At 46.2% G+C, this 26,331-nt stretch overlaps 1 long non-coding RNA gene across 1 annotated transcript; it reads left to right on the top strand.

Moving 5' to 3' along the window:
* Positions 1–4,627: 4,627 nt before the first annotated feature.
* Positions 4,628–26,020, top strand: LOC129380740 (uncharacterized). The gene is made up of 3 exons (XR_008608920.1): positions 4,628–5,086; positions 17,622–17,859; positions 25,828–26,020. It is a non-coding gene; the product is annotated as an uncharacterized lncRNA (long non-coding RNA).
* Positions 26,021–26,331: the final 311 nt, after the last annotated feature.

Below are 26,331 nucleotides of genomic sequence, written 5' to 3'. Positions count from 1 at the left end.
CGGCGAGTTTTCTTATTTTCGGGCTACAAGCATTATGCGCCAAAAATAATTACGCAGGGGTTTTTTTCAATAGGCCACAAACCGTTTCACCATTGGTCATTACGCCTTTATTTCAAAAATTTTCAACTTGTTTAATCGATCGCATTGAGTTAGCAGGATAATTAGGAGAAAATTTATCCACCTGGTGAAGAGGGACAATGACCGTATACCCTATATTTCTCCTAATCGTGTATTGAATACACTTTCTTTTATTAACTTGGCTGACGTTAGCTGGGACACCCCGTATACTTATAGTTTTATGATGCAGGTAGGGTTAAAATGGGCGTAGCTGGAGGTGCCGGAAGCACTACGTTGCGGCTACTCAATTTAACTTCTATGCAAAGAAATAATAAATTTCCTTTAAAAGGAATTATTAAAAACTTATGACACACAACATTTTGCGCACACACATACGCATATAAGGGTGAAAGAGAACAACAGACGAAACATATAACGTCCATCAATATAGATATTTGGGCTTGTTGGCGTAACATTTTGCAGTGTTTCTTGTAGCGCAAAAAGCACAAGGACGCAGAAGAGAAAACAGTCTGCACACAGGCGCTAACTTCCAACAACAATTTATTTCCGGGACGGACGCCACTTTTATACCCTCACTTTTTCTCTCGCTTTTTCTTCTTCTTTTTTTTTTACAAGCACGTGTCTACTGACAAGGTAATAGATTAAATGATAGTATAACACACTCACAGACTAGGAAAGAACTATTATGCTTAACGCACGCGCAGGAATTCCAACTATTCCTTTGATCGTGAGATGGACGATTTTCTAACAGAAGCTTCGCTAAACTCTTCAATGCGAGCACTTTCACTGATGAGACGAGTTAATTCGCATTTGCTTCCCCCTATAATAACTGTATCTTCAAACCGGGGAACGCATCCACACTTATGACAATGAACTGCGAGGAAGCCATCCGGCGAAGGCTTGGTAACTTTATTGGAGTGCTCGCTAAGCCTATCATTAATGCATCTGCCGGTTTGTCCGATATACGAGGTCTGTTAGAAAAGTATCCGACCTTTGGCTGAAGAAAAGAAACTGGCATAACTGGAGCGTTGGAACCTTAATCACCCCCAAAGTAGTCTCCTTGGGACTACACACACTTCTCCCAGCGGTGCTGGCGTTGTCGGAAGCATTCCGAGAAGGCCACTTTAGGAATGGGGTTTAGCTCAGCTGTCGTTGCAGCCATAATCTCCTCTCTCGTCTGAAATCGCGCTCCTTTCTATGGCCTCTTGATTTTGGGAAACAGCCAGAAAATGCAGGGGGCCATATCAGGAGAGTAAGGAGCTTGTTGAACTACAGGAGTCTGGTTTTTCGCCAAAGAAGTCTGAATCAAGTGCGAGTAATGTGCCGGAGCATTGTCGTGATGGATGCCCCAATCTCCTGTTGACCACGACTCCGGTCTCTTGCGCCGCACAGCATCACGTAGGAGACGGAGGACATCCCTGTAGTACTCTTTGGCGATTGTTTGACCCTGTGGTGCGTACACGTGGTGTGCTACACCGCGGGAGTCAAAGAAAGCAGTCAGCATCACTTTGACGTTGCTGCGCACTTTGCAGGCCTTCTTTGGTCTTGGTGACGTGCAATGCTTCCACTGTGACGACTGGGATTTAGTTTCCGGGTAGTACCCGTACATCCAAGACTCGTCACCAGTGGTTATGGTGTTCATGAAGTCGAGGTCACTGTTCGTGGAATCCAGCATGTCCTGTGAGTGCTCCACCGTGAGCAGCTTCAGCATGAATTTCGCCGCAACTCTCTTCATGGGCAAATCTTCCGTCATAATGGAATGTGCAGAAAAAGTGCTGATGCCCACCTCTGCCGCAATTTCTCGGATAGTCACACGACGGTCCCGCATCACCACAGCGTTCACTTCGGCAATTACCTGGTCATTTCGGCATGTTGTGATGGCCGACCGGAGCGGGGCTCGCTCTCCACCGATGTGCGGCCATCTTTAAACCGGTTGTACCACTCCTTAATATGTGTGCTGCTCATAGCATCGCTACCGAAAGCCGTCTGAATCTTCCGAATGGTTTCCACTTGGCTGTCGCCCAGTTTCTGGCAAAATTTGATGCAGTAACGCTGCCCCAGTCGCTCCGCCATTTTCCTTGCAATAAAAAACCGACGAGAGTACTGCGCACTACCTCACTCGAACGCTGCGTCCCAGCGACTGACGCTATCGGCAAGCGGGAAAAAGTTCGCGCACGCGCACGAAGGTTCAAGGTCGGCTTATGCAAGCGCTTTTGTTTCATATCCATCAGGTGTTCGCAAAAAAAAAAAAAAAGGTCAGATACTTTTCTAACAGACCTCGTAACTCTTTCCACAAGGCAAAGGAATTCGGTAAATAACACAGGTCCTACTGTCAACGTACCCTTTTCTGTGCTGCTTTTTGCACGCGTCCTTTGTTTTACTATATGGTCTTGTTTTTGCACACAAGCTGATAAGCTTGTTTGAGCAAGTTACTAGTACGTCAACCTTTCCATATAGTCGTATCTTCTTCACGTTATGCGATAAGCGGTGGATGTAAGGAATCATGGCAAATTGTTTTCTTTTTAACAGACCTTGCGCTGGCTGACGTCGAGAAACCAGCCTCTCCTGACTGCGTTGCTCTGAGCAGTGCTTCAGCGATTGACACAATCAAATTGTTTAGAAAACCAGCCTCACTCAACCGCACTACCTGTTGTTGAAAACTGGAAGAAATTAGATGAAGGCTGGACTTCTTTAGTGCGTTGTTCAAACACTTTTTCGCTATGCCCCTTTTAATAAGCTTGGAATGAGCAGAACTATACGATAAAAGAGGCTTATTCGCTCTAGGTTAGTAACACCAGCAGATATGATCGTTAGACAATCGTATACTCCTATCTGTTGGCATTTCGAAGGTCCCATCAAGGGGACAAAGACATTCACAAAAATATGCTTGTAACACTTTCACATTCTTTTTGAAAACAATGAGAAGTGCAGTGAATAAAAAAGGAAATCATCAACGTATCGGAATGCTCTGTAAACTGTAAACTTGAACCTCTCTGCCAAGACTCAGTCTACTTTTGCAAGATACAGGTTGCTGAGGACGGGTGCCACACAAGACCCGGTACATACGCCTTGCTTCTGTAGAAACGGAACATTATTCCGTTAACAAGCGTTAAAATACCGCTGACATAAAATACCTTTATTACTATATTCCTCAATCTGATCTGTTAACCGGTAACGGTTAACAGATCAGATATGTTCCGTATATCGATCAGATATGATCAGATATGCAATAAAAAAGGAATATAGATTGTTGAATGCAATCGAGGCGTAATCGACACAACACTGTTTCCACGTGCGTCTACAATGTACTTACTGTCTGCTCCTAGCGTACACATCAATTCATACTTATTAATCAGCGCGAAAAGAACGGACGACGCACTTCCGTTGTTTTCGCGCTGATTGATAAGTGTGCATCCTTTCCAACTCGCCGATCTTTCTAACTTACTGTACACAACAAGTGCAAATCTTCAGTAAACAACAGTAACCTCGATGGTAAAATTTCACGTGCATTGTTCACCTTTCAGTACGGATTGCCTTTCCACTCAATTGAGCTTTAGGTCTGTCGAGAACCATGCATTTAAATATGAGAGAGAGAAATAATAATAATACATACGCGCGTTAGCTTTGTCTGTTTAGTCACCCCTTATACATCAGTTATTTCGACCTAAATGCTTTTGCTAGGAGGGGTGTGTCCGGCAAATAACACCCGTATGCACTACTTTTACAGTCGGAAAAGAAAAGGAAGGACAAGCGCAGGCAGACCCGCAGTGTTTCCTTAGTGGCTTTGGCGTTGCCCTGCCAAGCACGATGTCGTGGGATTAAGCCTCGGTCGCGGCGGCCACTTTTCAATGGGGTTGAAATGCAAAAACACCTGTGTACCATGCACTGGGTGCAAGTCAAAGATTCCCAGAGGGTCAAAATTATTCCGGAGTCCCCCACTAGGGCATTTCTCGCAATTAGATCGTAGTTCTGACACGTAAAACCGCAGGATTTAATTTTCTTTTTAGGCGGATGCAGCATCGCAGCAATGATTACGATTCTGTTCTAATTCACAAACTTATCTGTAGGCAGAAGCTTTTGAAGATGCAAGTTCACAATGGGTGCTTATCTCACAGGCGCGCGAGCCAGGGGTGTACCTTCTGGCGTCATTTACTCATACAACCAGCATCACTGAGTCATAAAATGAACAGTGTCCGTGTACACGTAGAATCCCAAAAATATTTGCTACATTCATCTTTGCACTCAGGTCGTTGCTGGTGCTGCGGCGCAGCTGCTTTGTTTTTCTTTCATAGTAAATTCCTTATCTTCCTAATCTGTTCTTGAGCTTAAGTGCACCACTGCGTAAAGGGAAGGTTGGTTATCTGTTATACTACGATGGTCTCGGTAAAAGAGAGCGAGCTTATCGAGTGCGTTCACGACGCAGAGCGCCGAGAAGGGCGGCAGCCATAATATGGGCTCTTATTAACCGACAAGAAGCGACAAGAAGCTCGGCGGCGGGGTTCTATTTTCGTGGGTGCAGACTTAACGATAGGCACCTAGCTCGTAGCGAAGTTAGGCAGACGAGGCGATCGGTACAGTGATAGCGGCGCTTATTTTGATTTGGTTCTAGCATATAATGGCCCGTCCAGTAGTAGAACCAACGACATACTATGGCGATGCCCTGCAGAAACGACTTCCATGGCGGCAACAAACAAAGAAACCTTCGCAAAATGTAGAAGTCAGCATTAGTTAGCTCAGATTAAAGAAGAGAGAAAACAAGAGACATGTCTACTGGAGGCGTCAACGATCGTGAGAGTGCGAGTCGAATCTAGCCCAGGAGGGAACCGCAACCGAGTTGACACGAGCAGGCAGACAGCCTTCGCGCTAACCGCCAAAAGGTTCACGCTGGCATACAAGAAATCACGTGCAGTGCTTGCGACAAGGTATAAAAGTGGCCGTGATTTCAGGAGCGGGGGCCATACTCTGCCACCACGTGCCAGCGATTCTCCTAGTCAACATGAAGGTACTGGTGAGTAGCGCAGGTCACCTGCGAAATCGCTTGTCCGAATAATTTCACTGAATATCTTGCTCATCGGACGTTGTTCGTTCGGTTGTTTGAACGCTCGGACTTACCTGAAAAATATTTTCTCTTTCTCATGTTGTATTAGAGGCATTGACATTATTAACCATCGTTTCTAGATAGATCTCCACGCAAATAATTCATAACGCTTATATTTTAGCGTGATAGAGACAGTACACAAAGTTTAAGCACGACATGCTCCATGGTAAATCACGCTGCTTATGGCACATAGGGACGCAGACACACGCAACACGTGAGCTTAAAAAAGGCACGGAAGAAGCGAAGCGCGAAATAACAACTGTTTTTCCGTACCCAATCTGTGTTTCCTTCTATGACATGACAGTGAACACGCATAACCTCTCTATATAGACAGGTACGCGATCTTCCACGTGCAGTGTTGAGGTAGTCGATTTCTTTTTCGTCAGCGCAGTTGATAGAACGCTTGCACACTACCGCCTTAATGGATTTCAAACAATTCCACTACCTGCCGCTCGGTTATATCTTTCATCTGAGCAATAATTTTCGTGCAGCTGGACTATGGCTCGCATGTAATGTACATGCAGCACAATGGGTGGCAAAGCTACCTCGGTGTGCTATCTGTGCACTCGGGTAACACAGACGCTGTAGGAGCGTTTAAAATCTATCGAGCCAATAAGTGTACAAGCGCACCGTCAAATGCGCTGACAAAAAGTACAATCAACTACTTAGTCACCGCGAACGCCTAAAGTGAGAGATCGGACACCTGTACGGATAGAGAAGATATATATATATATATATATATATATATATATATATATATATATATATATATATATATATATATATTTATATTTATATTTATATATATATATATTCACTGCCAAGTAGTAAACGGAAATGCAGATTTGTGCGAATAAACATTTGTTTGAGTAAGCTTTGTTTCGTCCGTGTATTCTTTACGTTCATTGTTATAGATGTCCGCATCCTTCACAGCCAAAAGCAGCGCTTTTTACCATGCAGTATCAATAGCTCCATTTGTAACCTTGCTACGGCACATCAATGGTTGTAGTACTATGTTGTTTGTTTTCATGGTCTTGTTAAGGATGTGAACAGTAATGTATCATGCACAAACTGGCTCCGAAGTAGCCCTTTCTGGTACTACAAAGTAGATTTGACAAATATAACAGCGCTAACACATGCAACCACAAATAAACAAGGGCGAGACACAAGCGCTGACTGTCAACTAAATTTTATTGACGGAAGAAGGACACCTTATATAAGGCGAAAGGCAGAGGTGAAGTGGAAGGGGGCGATACAATCTGAAAAATGACACCACGCATCGATCAAGAGAAAAACAAAAAGGAAGGAAAGACAGGGAGGTTAGCCAGTGTAAATACCGGCTGGCTACCCTGTGCTGGGGAAAGGGGTAAAGAGAATAAAAGGAGTAAGAAGAGAGAAAAAAACTAGAAAAATTCACGCAGCGCGTAACAATAGTCAAAGGCGGCCGCACAATTCACAGGCCCTTAAAAAAGGTACTTGCAGGCAATCAACGGAAACAGAAACAGAAATAGAAAGAAACTGAAAAAGGAAAGTAATACTGGAAGACACACAATTCAGTATTCGGTCGCTTCTAAAAATTGAAGCTCTGCAGCAAATAGCGATACTGAGGGGGTGTTTACGCAGTTAAAAGTAATTACTTCAATTAATTAATTCAATCACTTCGAAGTAATTGCTGTGGTAATGCAATGTTATATCTATGCCATTAGTTGCGTTGCTATCACGACAATGCGCGCATTTTAGATGTGAGTATGTTCTCACATTGAAATGCAGCATCTATTAAAACGCGGCCTTTTCTGCCTCTTCTCCCTTTTTTGCGAGTGCTCGCCGCTGGCTGCTACTGTGTTTCACGATTGGTTCGTCCATGGCATAGTGCAAACCGGAGTGGCCCGGGCAGTAGATGATGTACGTAAGCGTGTACAGAGGTGAGCTGGAACACAAACACGCCGTCATCCCCGTGCCGTTGTCGTCGTTGTTCTGTCATATTCACTTTGTCGTCATCCCCCGTCATTATGCAACCGCAATCGTGCTGTCGTCGTTATAGCGCCGTCGTCATGCCATAGCTTCATTGCGTCGTCATCCCATTGTCACCATGCCATCGTAGTTTTTATATCGTCTTGATGCTGTGATCTTCACCGTGTCATGTGTACATATACAGGGTCTGTCCTGAAAGTAATGTCAGTAAGGCCATTAAAAATAATTTATCGAATGTATCGTTACAAGTGTTTAAAAAATCTTCAAAATACTCTCCTTTTGCGTCGATACATCGGCTCCAGCGAGACTTCTATAGCTCTCGAATGCGTTGCGGTAGTCCTCCTCCGGAATGGCCTTTTAATGCTGCGGTGCAAGCTGCTTTGATCCACTCCACTGTTCCAAAATGCTTGCCTTTCAGGGGTCTCTTGAGCGTGGAAACATGATAAAGTCGGGGGAGCCAAGTCCGGGCTGTACGGGAGCTGCGGGATCGTTGGCACCCCTGCTTTAACCAGGCAGTCGGTGACGATGAAGGCACTGTGGGCCGGCGCATTATCGTGGTGCAACTTCCAGTTGTGTGCGATGTGCGGCCGGATACGTTGAACCCTGCATTTCAGTCTTTTCAGGAATTACACATAAAATTTGGAGTTCACAGTGGTTCCAGGTTCTACAAACTAGTGATGAACCAGATCGTGGATGTAAAAAAAAAAAATCGATGAGCGTGATCTTGATTTTTGATTGGCTCATCCTGCCTTTCTTCTGGCGACGGGACGAGTGTGTGTGCCACTGCGATGATTGCCTTTTGGTCTTCGGGTCATATTTAAATACCCAAGTCTCGTCACCTGTAATGACGTTGTCCAAAAATTTTCGATCACGTTTGTACATGTCGACGTTTTCTTGGCACGTTTCAACGCGGCGTTACTTTTGGTCATCAGTGAGCACTTTTGGAACCAATTTTGCGCACACCTTCGGCATGCCGATATCGTTTGTAACGATTTCATGAACTTGAGTTTTCGGAATGTTCAACATGTCGGCCATTAAACAAACACTTAATCCTCGGTCTGAGTGCAACAGTTCCCTAACTCGCGTCACATTGTCAGCCGTGGTGGCCGTGGATGGCCGTCCGGCACGGTCCTCGTCGTCGACCTCTTCCCCGCCTTCCAAAAAGGCTTTGTGCCACTGAAACACTAGCCGATCTGACAGGGCATGTTCTTTGTAAGCAGTCTTGAGCATAGTAGCAGTTTCCGCAGCGGTCTTGCCAAGTTCACGCAAAACTTGATCGCAAATCATTGTTCTAACGAGCGCTGCAGTTTCGCTTGCACGAGAATAAGAAACAACTCTCACGGACAGGCCCTTATTACACTGTCCGATACTCGGAGCACACTGAGCGACGGAGCGCTGCTGAGCTGGGTTCCCCCCCTACCACTTTCAACCGGTTAGATCACGCTCCGACGTACAGTCGCGTCACAATAAATTCCCTGACATTACTTTCAGGACAGACCCTGTATATATACATATGAACGACACAGGAAACAGAGGGGCCCGATGTTTATTCGTCTCAGAAGAAGCTGAAGAAGACATAAAACACCTTCTTCCGCACTGTGAAAATCATGATGCTTCCCGCGAGAACCTTTCGGAAATACTACATGACCCGCCGTGGTTGCTCAGTGGCTATGGTGTTGGGCTGCTGAGCACGAGGTCGCGGGATCGAATCCCGGCCACGGCGGCCGCATTTCGATGGGGGCGAAATGTGAAAACACCCGTGTACTTAGATTTAGGTGCACGTTAAAGAGCCCCAGGTGGTCAAAATTTGCGGAGTCCACTACGGCGTACCTCATAATCAAAAAGTGGTTTCGGCACGTAAAACCCCCTAATTTAATTTTTTTAAATACTACATGGCTTGGATAGACGGTCACTATCCTTAGGAAAATTTTAGGTACATGGCCAACAGAAAAACTTCAAACCATCGCTGTGCGATCCTTAGTACAATTTTTGGAGGAATCAAAAATGCCACAGAATTACTAATTCATACAATAGTTATTGCTAGCATTGTTAACGGGCACCCTTAATTACATGTCCATTGTGTCTTCGTGTTCATGTAGCATTTGTATTTGTTGCATTTAGAGTATGGCATTCAAGTGCCCAACACCTTCTGTGTAAGTATCTTGGTTTTAGACCATTTATGCTGCGTGAACTCATGTGTTCCGTGTTGACATTTCGGTTTCGTAAATACATATATGCTATGTGAACTCTTCTGTTGCGCGAACATTTATTTATATTGCCATACTGTGATTTAGTACGTGAATGTTCTTCATGCATGTGCTTATTACTCCAGTTTGGTGATTGTTGACAACTTTCCGACGATAAATATAGAAGAGGTGTAGCCGCCGCCACACATAGGCACCAACCTCTCCTTAAATACATTTAATAAAAAAACCCAAACAACAAGGACACCAAGGACCGCATAGGGGAAATTACTTTTACGTATTAATTGAACTAAAGAAATGATAAATACATCGAAAGGAAATTGGTTGAAAAAACAACTAGCCGCAGGTGGGGCACGAACCCACGTCGACGCATTCCGCGTGCATTGCTCTCTCTCCATCTATCTATCTATCTATCTATCTATCTATCTATCTATCTATCTATCTATATATATATATATATATAGCATCACCTTACCGTTTCATGTGCTTGCTCCCTGAAGAAGGCCGGACCCCGGTATGCCGAATAAGAGTAGCCAGCGAACTGGCTAATATAACCCTTGTATGCTGACCAAGTATACGCACTTCAGTTCTGCCTAACAAAAAATAAGAGGAGCGTATAATGTCAGCTCACAAATATCTTTAAAGCACACCGATCTGTTAGCCGAATGTTATTTGAATGGTGAACGGCACATACCGAACAGTGAGCCATCCGGTATCTGCCACTGGGGGTGTGCCCGTTCTTAGACAATAATCCAAAATGGGTATGTTCAATTGTGACACAAGAGGAACACAATTAGTAAATGTTGCTTGATACGTGCCGTACTTTCCTGTACATCTGTCATCGCCATTCTTCCTCTAGCACCACGCATTGCCTCTCGCCCTTGTGACATCGCTGCGTATACCTCTCACACTGCGCATCAACCCGATGCGAAGTTAGTATTAATGCGAAAGCATTATATGCCCCATGGAGCACAAATCCGTCGTAGTCGACGTGACCAAGAAATGGTACCAAAAATGGCCGACCGCGAAAAGAGCAAGAACACGTCAGGAAATTCTCAGATTGACGTCACATTTCTCTGGAAGGTTCCTGTCACCAAAGTAAATTAATGGCTTTAAAAAGAAAATTTGATACATTTCAGTCTTCGCGTGAATCGAACGCGGTGCTCCGGAGTGCGAGACGCTCACGCTTCCCCGACGCCACGGTGGCTCCACGGTTCTGGCTGACTGTAAAGGTGTGCCTAGTGCGTGCGTCATTGCACACGTCGCGTCGCAGCCACCTGGCTGACTAAAGGTGCGGCCTAGTGCTTGCGTAATTGTGCACGTGATGGGTATAGTGCTTGCGTAATTGGACACGAGCCAATGGGAATCGAGGAGGAAGCGCCACGTGATGAGTGTTTACAAACGGTAGAATGCTTTCACATGCCCACACGTAAGTAGTCTTAAGTGTACCTGCCGCATTTTTTCGGCATAGCTTGTGAGTGATGCAGTGGATAAACAAGAAGATTGCCTGAGAATAAAGTTGACCTTTGTGGTGGATAAACATAAGCTTTCCATGCGATTACAGATTGCATAGCCTGAAAGAAAACAACATCGTAAGCATTGCCATTAGCTGAAAAGCATTTAATTAAATGATATTCTATAGCATCGTTACACATAGATTCTAACGCGTGCGCTGGATCTGCATTTTTGTTTTGTTATTTATCATTTTTCTCATTTATTTAGTTATATAAAAGGTACGCAAAGGTTTCTCCGCAGAAGCCGCGAAACAGACAGTGTTGAGCTCCAAGCAATTAGGTGTGGTTGCGGTCAACATACACTGCCAACGTTGCATGCAGTCGGCGAATGAAGAGTAGAACCATGATGACTAATGACTGTAATCGAGGTTTACAGTTCCAAATTTGAACAGGGAGCTGTAAGTACGCCGTATAGTGGAGGGCTTCGGATTTATTTCGAGCACTTGTAAATACTCAATTTGCACGGTAATTTCAATGGAGGAAAGGTTTTTGTGTGCCGCTCTTAGTGGAATGCAGCCTCCGTGGCTGCGAATGCCAAAGAACGTGTTGCCTACACGATGGCAACAGAACGCACTTCTTCAGCAGGCAAGAAGAGGCAAAGCGGTACACCAGACGCGGCGCAGTCTTTCCCCGCATCTCTTGCGGTGCTTCTCAGGGACGAACACGTCGAGCGACCGCCCTCGGCTACCACATAGCTTTGAAGAAGCTTGCAGGACACTTGCATAGAAACGTGTCGTGTCACACGCTTCGTCAAAACGCCGTGTTTCATGGCTCTGGAGGAGAAGCAATTACCCGACCTTCACGACCCTCGGCCGGGCAACACCTCCGCAGTCGACCAGGGTCTACTACAGGGTTGTGTCGGGGCACCGCGGCCCTATACGAACGCTACTCTTGCAGGCCTGTTTCTCTGTTCGTTACTGCTGTTACAGGAAAGCTGCAAAAACAACAAGACTGCGTCTGGGCGCCACTGCGAATGTTTTGCATAATGGACACAGCGCAAACATGCACATCTCGCAGCGCGTAATAATGCACTCGCTGTATCGCTGTCGTCGCCCTGCGATTTGAAGGAAAACACATCTTCTCTCTATCTTTCTTATGCTATAACTGATGACGCTCCGCCACCATTTTTGTAGGTCATGCAGTGACCACAAAGGCTTGATTGATACCGCTGCGCGAGTTACGGAGGTGGCGTGGTCGGAGGATTAAGGTAATTAACGTTCTAGTAACTGACAATGGAAGGTCCCTAAAGGTCCCTCACACTGTTATAGCTGCGAAAATGCGTAAATAATTCACACAACTTACGTCCAACTGCACAATGGAAAGTTGTTTCGCAAGCAATAATAGTAATGCCTTTTGAAGAAACGTGAAACGTATCATGTATATAGCGATCGGCCAGGTTTTTATAACGCACCTTGACTTGCTGTCATACACTGATTGTAAAGCACAACTGAGATCTAAACATATTAAAATATGCTGGGCTGTTCTCGCTGCGTTTATGCACGTGAATGTCAAAAAAGGCGCTGTGAATAAGGCTATACGCTTTCAATTGTTGGCTTTCCGGTCTTACCCCAGCCGGTTCGCCCAATTACGCAAATCGTCCTCGGTCGGAGCGCTCAAAGAAACACTTAGCAAGCATAATTAACCATCCTCAGAAAAGCAAGACCGCTAAAGTTTGAATGAATCTTCATATCTCATAAATATTTATGGCGTGCTCACAGGACGCCGCACTTTCCGCAGAAAACAATAGCACGAGCCATACGCTTAAACCAAAATGCCGTGAAGAAACCGAACTAAAGATAGGTTGAGATCTCCGTTGCTCAGAACTCGTTCAACAGCAAAGCATCGTAGTTACTAAATGAAAAGTTCTCTTTACGGCAACCATTAACGGGATCCCAATTTTAGCCGGCGCGAAAGCGCCAAGCGCCGATATGCATGAACGGCTCAATAAAGAAGCGAAGCGGGAGCACCAGGTGAATAGGCAGTCTGGGCACACAGCCGGTGCCGAGTCGCTCGGACGAAAGTTTCCTCACGGGTCTATGGAACTCAAAGTGGAGCATCCAGGCGCCATGCGTTTGAGTGCGTGTGTGTTAGCGCGGACACGCGCAGTTTTGTTTCGAGAGCGCTTTCCTGCTATGCGCAAGCCATCGAATAGACAGCGCCGTGTTTGCTGCATGCGTTTCCTCGGCCGTAAATGGGAGCCAAAATGTTGACGACTCACGCATGCAAGGCCTAGTTGAAAACGTTTTGTCGCTTTATTTTTTCCATGAGAAAAAAATCAACTTTAAGAAGCAGCTCTTGATGTATAAGAGAGAGAGAGAAAGCAAGGACAGGAAAGGCAGGGAGGTCAACCAGAAGAGTATCCGGTTTGCTACCCTACACTGGGGGTGGGGGAAAGGGGAATAGAAAAAGGAGAAAGGGAGAGAGTGAGCACTGAGTACGTGTGGGCGGGACACTATGCACAGGGACACTATAAACGGTCTCTTAAACCGGGGTACCTCAAGTATTGCAGTAATGCACGATTCGCTTTTCGTGCCAGTGACGGGTGGGGCCACGGTCCGAGTATCTTTGACTCGGTGAAAGGTCGTAGGTCGTAAGTTGATGTATAAAAATAATAATGAAATTTGGGGGTTTTACGTGCCAAAGCCGCAATCTGAATATAAGGCGCGCCGTAGTCGGTTGCTCTGGAAGAATTTTGACCGCTTGGGGTTCTTTTAACGTGCACCAGATGTACACGATCGTTTTTGCGTTCCGCCCCATCGCAAAGCGCCTGCCGTCGCCGGGATCGGACCCGCGACCTTAAGCTCAGTAACACAATACCATAATCAGTGGGCTACCGCGGCGCGCAGTCATGTGATTCTCGTGGTGCCAAGTACGTACAGTGCCTAATTAGCTTATCAATGACTTAACATTATTTGAAGCGCTATTTCATGGCCAGAAAAAGAAAGTACACCCGCAATTAGCTGCAAAAACACAAAGAACGCGCACTACTGTAAAGGAAAAGTGAGAAAGGTTAGGACAAGAAGATAACGCAGAGCTCATTCACGCAAGTGTTCACTCCAGCTTTTCCCACTCTGTGGTGGTGGTGGTGGTGGTGGTGAATTGTAGCAACAGGCGGGTTTAGCCTGGCGATCAAGGCCGGCAATTGCTCCGCCCGAGCGTCTCGCACAATACCGCGGAAGGGTTTCACCATATGTCCATCAAACCAGTCTCCCTGAAGAATTCGATGAGGAGACGTGAAGTTTCTTTGCGGGCTATAACTGATCCCTCGGGAAATATAAGGTGTTGCAGGCGCGCATGCGGAAGGTCCTTGTTTTGCAGATTCTTCAGGAGAGTGTCTCTTTCATCTTGGAATTGCTGGCAGGACCACAAAAAGTGCTCAATATCTGGTCTCGTTGCATGCCGTACAGTTCGGAGAATTGATTCGCCCCGTTTTAAATAACCAGGCCGGTGTATTAGCAGATCCTGTCCTTATTCGATATAGAAGTGAGGCTTCCTATCGGTGCAATCTCTTGGTTACGCAGGGCATATGCGGTGGAACCCAAAGCGACGCAAAGTGATTTCGAATGTCAGATTTTTGCACTTGATTACTCTTTGGAGCCTTGATTTTGGGAGGATGATAGAGCGCTGCGTATGCAAGCGCATCAGCTTCTCAGGGGAAGTTACTGCACAGGTTGACTTCAAGAAGCACAGCGGCGTAGTTGTAGCTTTGGGCACAATTAATGCACGAGGACACAGGGTTGATGTCCACGTGATGTGTGTCGGTGACAATGAAGGGCCACTGACGCACGCACCCTCTCATAATTTGTTCCCAGTACGTTACGCTCTCTCATAATGCGGTAGAATAAGGGCGTCATTCGGTGATATAGGTACAGGTCGAGGGAGAAAAGACGTACAGGAGTCTCACACGCAGCGCTTACGTTCAACAAATTTTGTTGCACGCAAAGTGCCTCGAGCCGCCAGTCGTGCAGCAATTTTGCGCGTATTCGTGGGCTTCTTTCACGCTCGGGAATACACGTTTGCGTAGCACGTGTTGAGCAACAGAAAGCTATATCGGGAGCTTTTTCATGCTGCTCTAGAATTTTCTCATTGACACTTTTCATGTAATCTTAATATTTTAGAAGTTTATTAATTAATTAAGACTAATTATGTAATATGGCGGAATGCAAAAAGTAACCTGAGCCTCTTCAAGTGACGGCAAACGGCATTACCTTGGTTCTGTCCAGCTAAGTGACATTTGCTTATGTTTAAATCTTGGTGCATAATAGTTGGGACACCCTGTATATTCTATCTGAGGAACGTTAAAGGCTAAACCCCATGAGCGCGATTTTGTGCGTGACAGCGACGAGCGACGGGTTCGAGCGACGGATCGGGCCGTCGCGTGAACAGATCGCTCGGTCTTGTCGCGCGATCGCTCGGTTCTGCAAATCTAGAATTCGTCGCTCGTCGCCCGGAAGTGCTATGAGCGACTAGCCAATAGCGCGAAGCCGGAACTGGATGTACATAACTCAAGTACTTCTGATTGTCGCACGAAACAAGCAAACGATTGAATTTTTATACGTGCAAGGATAAGAACCTATTGCACGATTTTCAGAAGTATTTTATGCTGCTTTTTACAGTAAAACACATCAACTTGAGTTAATAAAGCACGCGTCACGATAGTTTCGGCGCCTATATTGCTACCCTCATACCGGCAACACTGGGGAGACGTCGCTCGAAGTCGTCGCTCGCATGGGGTACGACTTGTAAGCGACGAGCGAACGCGACAGCCATCTCCATCGCGTCGCTTGTCGCTGTCGCGTGCAAGATCGCTTGCATGGGGTTTGTACTTAATGGTCTTCCACAAATGGACGTCGGATCTCAGACTATCTGATGAGTGTTTCTCTGCCTCTTTCTCTGTGTCAAATGACTAAAATTGAACTTGGGGCACCCAGGTATTCTCAGATTTTTCTCAACTAACTCACCCCCATACGGCGTCGTATAAGTATACTGCTGGGTTAGACCCAAAACATCGAATATATTTCATTGGCGGACCTTAACATTTACTGCAATATTTTTGTTTGCAGTCTTGATGTCTCTATATTATATCACGATTCTTTTTCTATTATCTGCAGTTCAGAATATATATACATATGTTGTGAGACAATGGTTTGGCCGCAGCTCTTCCTCTTATTGCAGCGAGTGAGCCGCCCACTATTACGGCCTCGAGTGGTGATGATGAGTATGTATACAGATGAGGAAGTTGAAATGCGCACGCAGCACTCACACTAATGTCCCCCGCGCGCTGAAGCGGGCAGCCCGGCCGCAACTTAGACTGGCAAGAAACGCCGAAAAAACGGTTTGAGACGCGAAACGTCAACAATCTCGGAACCACGGCAACGACGGTAAGAAGGCACTTCAACGGGAGCGACATGGTTGTTTACAGGGGAGGTTTGTTCTGTAATGGTGTGGGGTCCTAGAAGAAGCGAAAGGAACTTCTCGCACAAAGCACAGGGCGTTCTAATCCAGCGGCGGCTGCGTATGGCGCGGCCGCGCAGGCCCTATCTTAAAAGCGATCTGCGATGCAGACAGCATGCACCGAGTGCTGATAGCTTCGTGTGCGCTGTGTTCTCGCCGCTTAGTTCACGTTGAAGCGAGAGGCAGCGCGAAGGTCAATTCGCTTGCTGCTGCTGCCGCGCTTCCTGACTCCAGCGTTTCGACAGTGGGTGTGCGCAGTCATCCAATGGGATGTGTTCACGTTTCCTTGTGCGTGCGTGACACCATGTTTGTTAATTTAGTTAGTAAGCGAATGCTTGCAAGTTTATAGGCCCCATAAAACCACTATCCTTACTACTAATATTCTATCGCAATCGATGCTTCGCCTAGCGGGCGAAACTGCGACTTTTCTTGCGACTTGTTCTTCCAAATAAACATGACGGCGGTAGTTGGGGCAGGTGTCGAAAAGAGTATACGAAGAGCCCTGCACAGAACACGCCATGGTGGTGGGGTGACTTTGGCGTTGCACTGCTGATGCCCGAGTACACGGGATCAAATTATGGTCATGGCGGCCGCGTTTCGATGGGGGCGTAATGCAAAAACACCCGTGTACCTTGCATTGGGTGCAGTTTAATGAACGCCAGTGGTCAAAATTAATCCGGAGTCCCCACTACGGCGTGCTTCATTATCATATCGTGGTTTTGGCACGTCAAACTGCAGAATTTAATTAAAATTATCCCTGCACAGTTGTCGCTTTCCGATAAAACTACCGTGGTGGCAGAGTGGATATGACGTTCTACAGTTGAGCACGAGGTGACGGGCGTTTTGCTATGTGGGCGGAATGAAAGCGCTCATACGCCGACTTTTGGGCGCACGTTCAAGAATGTCAAGCTGTCAAAATTTATTCGGAGCACTCAACTATACTTTACGGCGTGCCCTATAGCTCTTGCGTTGCTTTGGGACGCTGAAGCTCATCAATCGATGAATACGTTAACCAATTAAAACTTAGCGAGATAATCTTATTGTCAAACTAGCGCTAGCGTCGATAAATCGAATCGCGCTTAACACCGCAAAGTCAGAAGCGCAACGTTTTTCAGTTATGATGCAACAACGGAGTGAAAGTCGATGTCTCGTGGTGCTGCTAGTGTCACTGCCGCTTTCTTAGTTGTAAGAGGCGAATCAACGGGCGTCGGCTGAAGAAAGCTGCTCTACTCATTCTGAACAATCGACCGACGTCTGTACTTCTTTAATGATGAGAACGTATTTTTTTCCCTCTCTCTTCAGATCGTTGCGTGCACCATTGTCCAATTCGTTAGCTTGGTTCTCGCTGGAGGCTATCATGACTACGGCTACGACGACCACGGCTACTACAGTGGTCATGACCACTACAGTTATTATAAGGAGATACCCGGACCTTCTTTCCTTATCAAAACCGTTCATCACGTGAGCAAGCTACACCATGGAGAACATTTGCACGGAAATGCCTGGTGATATTTCGTACCTGCGGGAAAGGTATGACCAGGTAAGCACACTCGTCATAAGTGAACATCATAAAAATCCATTCCTATAATTTGCAACTATGCACTATCTTCGTTTTCCGAGAACCTTGTTAAACTGGGGGTTTAGCGCTTCATCATTGCTAAACACGAAAAAAAGAAGATTCGTACCATGGATTACCAAAGGCATCTTACATTTCTCCCAACGTGTCAGTATGGACTGCGGCGCTTCAGATTGCGTCAGATGGCGATCCTCGTGCAGCTGCTCTTTTTTATAAAATAGAAATTTCAAGCATAACTCTAAATCAGTAATAAACATCAAGTTCGTCGTAACATTGATCCAGCTGCTGAAAAACTATTTTGAAAAGTTGTGGCGACCATTTATGCCAAGTGGAGCCGATAGTAGTATTTCTGTAATAATGACCATGACCAATCTACTAATGACCCTCATACAAGTGCATCCGCTTTCTATGCATTCTTTCAATATGTCTTCGCTCAGAATAATTTCAGACCATCAGTTCAACTACAACGTAGCATATTCAGTTGATGATCTCCCTATGCCACTTCAATTTATTGTCAACTTAGTGTTAAAACTCAGAACTTAAAGTGCTAGTGGTCTGGGTGATATTTGTAATAACTGTCTTGTTCTTTACTGGCTTTGTACAAGCCGTGCTAAAATGTCACCTTTATGCAAGCCCGGAACAAAAAAATGTTTACCTCCTTTTCTTTTCACGTATTTTCTTGAATAATTCCTTAACGCTAAAGGTACTTGAATTTAGGTACATTTATTTCTAATCACACATAATTTGTCTTACTAGGCTCAAGCATATTCATGTACAATATAGAATAAAGCCCCAAAAAGACTTGGCTACCTAAAACGCATTCTTCGTGTGGCTGCTCAGAAGAAACTACACACTGCTCACACACAAAACTCTCAAGATTGAGTCTTTGGAGAAGAAAGGTTTTGCGTTTTATCTATCGCAAATAGGGCTGGGTTCTTTTCACTTTCTTCAAACATTAATAGACTGAGCGTAACCTCCCTTTAAACTCGTCATCACGCTGAATGCTTAAAGTTTATGCAAACACTTAAAAGAAGCAAGCGCCTTTGACTGCGTAGCGCTCAATGAATTTTGGGGTTTTACGTGCCAAAACTACAATTTGATTATGAGGCATGCCGTAGTGGGGGAGTCCCGATTAATTTTGACTACCAGGGGATCTTTATCGTGCCCCCAGTGCATAGAACACGGGCGTTCTTGCAATTCTCCCCCATCGAAATGCGGCCGCCGCGGTCGGGATTCGATCCCGCGAGCTCGTGCTTAGCAGTGCAACACCAATAGGCGTTACCACCACGACGGGCGACTGCGTAGTGCTGTCCGCTCACGTGCACACATTCATCGCATTCCCCCCTCTCTCTCTCTCTGCTTTCCTTATATTTCCCTTTTTCCTTCCCCCATTGCAGGGTAGCCAACCAGACGCATTTCTGGTTAACATCCCTGCCGTCCCTGTTCCTTTTCCCTGTCTCTCTCTAAATACCTCCTTACTCTACATTCGCTTAGAGAAACAAAATTCTGCAAAGTCTTCATGTATCCGTTGCTGTCACAGCAAACCTTCTGGCGTTTCAGCTCATAACCTATATGCATAAGCACAGATTTCCTTTTCTTTTTTAGCTCTAGATATTTGGAATGCTGTGCCCGGTCATTCTCGTCTATTGCCACTGACTGATTTCTTGTTTGCAATAGATGTGTAACATTTTCTCCACTCTTGCAATACCCATAGCGGGGCTGCAAGATTGGATGGATGGATGGATGGATGGATGGATGGATGGATGGATGGATGGATGGATGGATGGATGGATGGATGGATGGATGGATGGATGGATGGATGGATGGATGGATGGATGGATGGATGGATGGATGGATGGATGGATGGATGGATGGATGGATGGATGGATGGATGGATGGATGGATGGATGGATGGATGGATGGATGGATGGATGGATGGATGGATGGATGGATGGATGGATGGATGGATGGATGGATGGATGGATGGATGGATGGATGGATGGATGGATGGATGGATGGATGGATGGATGGATGGATGGATGGATGGATGGATGGATGGATGGATGGATGGATGGATGGATGGATGGATGGATGGATGGATGGATGGATGGATGGATGGATGGATGGATGGATGGATGGATGGATGGATGGATGGATGGATGGATGGATGGATGGATGGATGGATGGATGGATGGATGGATGGATGGATGGATGGATGGATGGATGGATGGATGGATGGATGGATGGATGGATGGATGGATGGATGGATGGATGGATGGATGGATGGATGGATGGATGGATGGATGGATGGATGGATGGATGGATGGATGGATGGATGGATGGATGGATGGATGGATGGATGGATGGATGGATGGATGGATGGATGGATGGATGGATGGATGGATGGATGGATGGATGGATGGATGGATGGATGGATGGATGGATGGATGGATGGATGGATGGATGGATGGATGGATGGATGGATGGATGGATGGATGGATGGATGGATGGATGGATGGATGGATGGATGGATGGATGGATGGATGGATGGATGGATGGATGGATGGATGGATGGATGGATGGATGGATGGATGGATGGATGGATGGATGGATGGATGGATGGATGGATGGATGGATGGATGGATGGATGGATGGATGGATGGATGGATGGATGGATGGATGGATGGATGGATGGATGGATGGATGGATGGATGGATGGATGGATGGATGGATGGATGGATGGATGGATGGATGGATGGATGGATGGATGGATGGATGGATGGATGGATGGATGGATGGATGGATGGATGGATGGATGGATGGATGGACGGACGGACGGACGGACGGACGGACGGACGGACGGACGGACGGACGGACGGACGGACGGACGGACGGACGGACGGACGGACGGACGGACGGACGGACGGACGGACGGACGGACGGACGGACGGACGGACGGACGGACGGACGGACGGACGGACGGACGGACGGACGGACGGACGGACGGACGGACGGACGGACGGACGGACGGACGGACGGACGGACGGACGGACGGACGGACGGACGGACGGACGGACGGACGGACGGACGGACGGACGGACGGACGGACGGACGGACGGACGGACGGACGGACGGACGGACGGACGGACGGACGGACGGACGGACGGACGGACGGACGGACGGACGGATACTGCGAACATGAAGGCTGCTTATAATTATTTATAGCACAGAATATTTTACTGAATCAGACATCCCTCTCTTGTATGGACATTTCCCCACGTCTTTCAAAACTTTCCAGTGAAAGCATCTGGACAAAAGGTAAAATTTTGTAACTAAGCTCCACACATGGCGCACACCAACATTCAAATGCAAAATTTTTACGTGCATACCTCCCGTTCTAAAGATTGTGCTGATTCACTATTTCCTTGATGATCAGCAAATAAAATCCGTGTGCTTTCCCAGTGCGGCAAACCCCAGAAGACGCAAAGCGACCCTCTGTATTTTTTTTTTCTTTGAGAAGAAAAGGTAAACACATAATTTGTGTTCAGCATTTATTTGCACGCAAGCCGTTGTGATTATTAGTTATACTTCCTAAAACACGTTGGCCTACCATACTCCAATTACGTTTTATTGGCGATATGTCTAGTTAAAAACACTTACAGGTCCTGATTCCGACGCTTCGTCATCAATTTTTACTCTTAAAAAAAGTGCCAGATTCTCTAATGTTCTTAACTCATTTACAGCCAGCAACCGTCATCAACATCCGGCTTCTGGAGACGCTCAGAGAATCCTACTTAATTTTGAGAACCTCCCGGTGCTTGGCGAACCCCCACACCACTGGAATAACTGCAAACTCTGGACAATGCTAGTACGCTTCCACCGAGTCTGAAGAAGTATGCAGGTTGCAAAACAACAGCACATGCAGCATCATTCATTTGCAAACAGAACAAGCAAGACAAGCACGGTTTGCGAGACGAGCCCTCTACTAAATTTGCTTTGACTTTTGGCTCTTTTACTTCTGCAGCTTTCTTTAGCCGCCGCATTTCTTTCACGAACCCGCGAATCTCGCCGACAAGCACGAGCGCCGGTGAAGAGAAGCAAGAGCACACGCCGTAGTGCACTTGCGTCGAAGTCGCAGCACCACGTCCATGCAAGAACGCTCTGCACCGCCGGACGTTGTGGTTCAACGCACGCGGTCCGCCGTACGGGAAATATCGGTGCCAAATGCAAGCACCAAACTCTTTACATGCGCCAAGTGGCCGTGGCGTGGTGATTAGAATGTTCTGCTTGAAAATGCATGGCTATTGATTTGACCTCAGGTCTAACATTCTTTTTAAAAGCGAAGCACTTATTTGCGAACCTCGTCGGGTTCGTGACCGCGGTGGTTGCCTGGCTGTTTTTTTGCCCAATAGGCCAACCAATAACAGTGCACGCGCGCCGCTGCATTCATTGCACGATCACCAGATGGCGTTCGCCTCCGCGCATCCGCGGAGGTAAGTGCTAAATTGACTTTGAAGAACGACTGAGGAATATGAAAGAAAGTAGATGGGTTGCGAGAGTGTTCATGTATTTGCACAGGAAAAAACATTGACTCACAGTGGAGGAAAATAACAAGGAAGCTTACGAGCAAGTAGGCCGCCGGTATGTAGTAAGCAATATGGCAACAAACAACGTCGAACGCATAGTCAGAGAGGCTGAGACAATCTCATGGCGGCAATGAAAAAGACATCTGCTACGAGTGACTATACCTAAGAGCAAAAACATTAAATAAGGAAAGAAACAATTTATGGTAGCTCAAAGGGAAGCTCGTTATTTTTCGAAGCTAGATCAGGATGCCTTATAACGCGAGTTATAAAGCGAGGTACACCAAGGAAGAAGAAGCATGTGCTTGCTGCGGCCTCCTTGAAGCCCTTAGGTTCAGGGGTTGCAGGGGGAAAGTAAACGTGTCCGCAGTAGAGATTAGTAGGAAGTGTTTGTAGGTTTGGTGGTAGAAAAGTAGGGAGCCCACAGACAACGGAGCCGTACAAAAACAAAGTTCCCAGTAGTGACTCAGAAGGTTTGATGCTGGGAATTTCGTTTGTGTGTGTGTGTGTGTGTGTGTGTGTGTGTGTGTGTGTGTGTGTGTGTGTGTGTGTGTGTGTGTGTGTGTGTGTGTGTGTGTGTACGCGCGCGCGCGCGCGCCCGTGTATCCGTGCGTACTCGCGTTTTGGCTCTTTATGCACTCACACAAAGCTTCGCTATATAGAGATTCGAACTCGTTGGATCTGCTGCATTCTTCTTCTTTTTTTGCGCGGCAATTCGTGCAACTGCATGAACTTAAGCGCGACAAACAAACGAATACAATTTCCTAGCTCATGACTCCTTTATCGTTATAGTTCATCTATTCACTTTTCGCGAGACTAATTCACAGTCTGGTAATGAGGACGAATTCATAAGTTTACGTAGGAGGGGACGGGTGACGTCATACTCCATGAGTTTCTCGTTTCTGGATGTGCACGTTATTGCTAGATCTTTTGGATTTGGGCGGAATAAAAAACGCGAACAGCAGCGTGATATTTTTCACAAATACCCCCCAGAAATTATACAAAGGTATGTTCTATAGTTATTCCTTTAGAATCGGAATTCCATCGCGTAATTATATAGGGTGCCCCAGCTAACGTTGTGCAAGCTGTTCAAAGAAAAAAAAAGATGTAAAAAAAACATGGTGCAAGATTTGAATACCTTTAGGTATTCAAATCATATCCGAATATCCGATCGAATACTATAGGCATTCAAATCAGATCTTGCACCATGTTTTTTAAAATTTATTTTTTCTATAGCCACTTGGCTAACGGTAGCTGGGACACACGGTATATCCAGCCGAGGTCTCATACGTCGGCTTCGATTCTGTTGCTTTAGCTTCATAGTCATATGTACGTACATATTCCGCGACTAGGGAGCAGAGATCCTTCATGAGTCAGTCGTTGCGGTGCGATATAAAGTTCACGATAAAGCCGTAAATGAGCATTGAAGTAAAAGCAGTAAAAAAAAGGAAAGTGGCATGGAATTAAATACAGGATGAGTAACAGTAAAAAGAAAAGGCCCGTAGTCCTGAGGTGCACAAATTATGATTGTTGTATTGGGGAGCAGCTGTGAATAAGAGACTCAAGCGAAGGTAGAGAAAGATAAACCTTTACTTATGAACTAGCGATAGGGAGAAGGATATCTCTTCTCGCCCTCAGGTAGGTGGCTTCCTCGTTTCAGGAATCCGTGGGCCCTCGCTGCCACCCTGGTCTGGTTCACCAACTTTCGCTGGTCATCCAGCCCTGGGCTATACAGCATGGACTTCCACAGTTCTTCCGTGTCCTCTTCTGTCTTGTTGGATTCGGTTGTATTTTTTTTTTTCATCTGCCATCTTCGGTTTCTTTCGGGGGTCCCGCGGGCCCCGAGCATCCATTGCCATGTGGCCCAGGGTGCTCGGGACTCCGCAAAACTTGCAGAGGTACGGGAATTGAGTTGGAGATAACCTCTGCCATAGGGGATACCATTGACATAAGAGTTCTTTTGCAGTCTTTTAAAATAAGTGCTTTTTTTTGTTAAGCTTCAGATAAGGTAGGGAATACATTCTTCGTTCGAGTCTATGGTGCTGTAGATTATTGTGTATTTCTTTGAGATATCTTCCTGTCTCGTCGCCTTTCTGGTCTCCTCTGGCAGAAAAGACCGGCTTGTATGCTCTCGAGCTGCGGCTTCGGCCGCTTTGTACCCCGCCAGGGACCCGTGTCCCGGGGTCCAGACGACGTAGGTCTCTGGAAGATATCCTCCTCTTCGGATGCAAGTGTCGGTAAGGATGCTCAGGGCTTTCTTCGAGATTCTTCCTTTTTTGATAATCGCGACACGCCGCTTGGTAGTCGCTGATTATCACGGCTGAGTCAGTGCAGGTGGAAATGGCGATCGCGATAGCCACTCCTTCCGCTGTGTCTGGCTCCCTTGCAATTACCGTAGCGGCAGCTTGTTCCTTGCCCTGGGCGTCTATGGCACGGAGGGCGAAGGCTGAGCGTTTCGGATATTTTGCTGCATCCGCATAGCGGGTGTCAGGGTTCTTCTAGTACTTTTTGACTAGAGCTTGGGCTCTCGCTTGTCTTCGCTCTTTGTGGTGGATGGAGTGCATATTTCGAGAAGTGATTTCGGATTCGCTGTTTTGCTTCAATTTCTTCTGCTGGCAGCCCGTAATCAGGACGGTGCAGTAGGTTTGGCCTATTTGGGTCAATTTCAGGCGTTCGATTTGATTTGTCTGGTGGGCTTCTTGCACTTCTTCCTACGTATTATGGAGTCCCGGTTTTTTGCAGGCGGCCTGTCGAAGCTTTCTCAGAAATCCCAATGGCGATTGAAGTGAGGGGAAGACACCTTGCATTTTTCAGCTTTCTGTATATTGCATGGACATACGCGGGCGAAGGTTGATAACGAAAGCCAGTAAAGGGAGTGGCCCGCGAGTAGGCTACGAGCCACGTGACTTTTCTGAGTCTGCGAAACTGTAGCTATTTGATATCAGTGGTTACTTGAACAAGTTCACACAGATCCACTTATGTCTCTTTTTATTATTATTCATATATTTCGTTAGAATGGAGGATGGGGGGTGTCATTCTGTTTATGATTCCCATGTAGTGATCTCTTTTAAAAGCAAGCTGATATTCAGAACCTTTAATTCTTATGGTACTAACACTGACCGATATTTACTTGTTGTCCGTTCTCTATGTCTGTTAAAAAAAACTTGCTGTTCATCTTTATATGCATATGCCGGTAGCATACGTTATCAACATTTGAAAAGAACAAAACTAAACAGTATTTTTATGTCACCGATTGTTCATTGATTATATTACAAGACATAGAAGCTGGTCGTACATGTAAAGGCCTAAACTCTCATTGAAGGTATGTATCTTCTTTTTACTGCAACAGGTTGCGCATTCACATCATCCCTCGCCTCAACGGAAACCAAAGAAACCGAGAAAGTGAGCTCGAAGTTGGGAAAGGACGCATGGAAGCTTTCATCTCTTGGGTGACCTTGCAAGCGAGGCGCATTCATACAGCTCAACCTGTGGACTGTCGATGCTATATCACGAAATTGAAGGACAGTGCACGTAAACGTCGTGTATAATAAACTTTAGTTGTAACAAGATCAAGTTGTGTCATTTTCATATGATAAATTACGAGGACGAGGAGGAGGAGGAAAATAAGGAATGAAAGGTAGGCAAGCGAACCAGACGCATGTCTAGTTTGCTACTCTAGGCGGGGGAAGGAGTTTAAGGGATGAAAAAAAGAGAGGGAGGGAAGAAGGTACTCTCAGTGTGAACATGTGCGGTAGTCCATCGCTTCACGCCTACAATCGGCCACTGAGGCCAGTCGATTTCATGAATCGCAGCAATGCCCGCGTCGCTTTGTAAGCCTGCGAAGAGAGAGAGC

This window comes from Dermacentor andersoni, chromosome 1, assembly GCF_023375885.2.
Source record: "Dermacentor andersoni chromosome 1, qqDerAnde1_hic_scaffold, whole genome shotgun sequence".
Classification (NCBI taxonomy): Eukaryota; Metazoa; Arthropoda; class Arachnida; order Ixodida; family Ixodidae; genus Dermacentor; species Dermacentor andersoni.
This window is presented reverse-complemented; position numbering and strand designations above follow the sequence as displayed.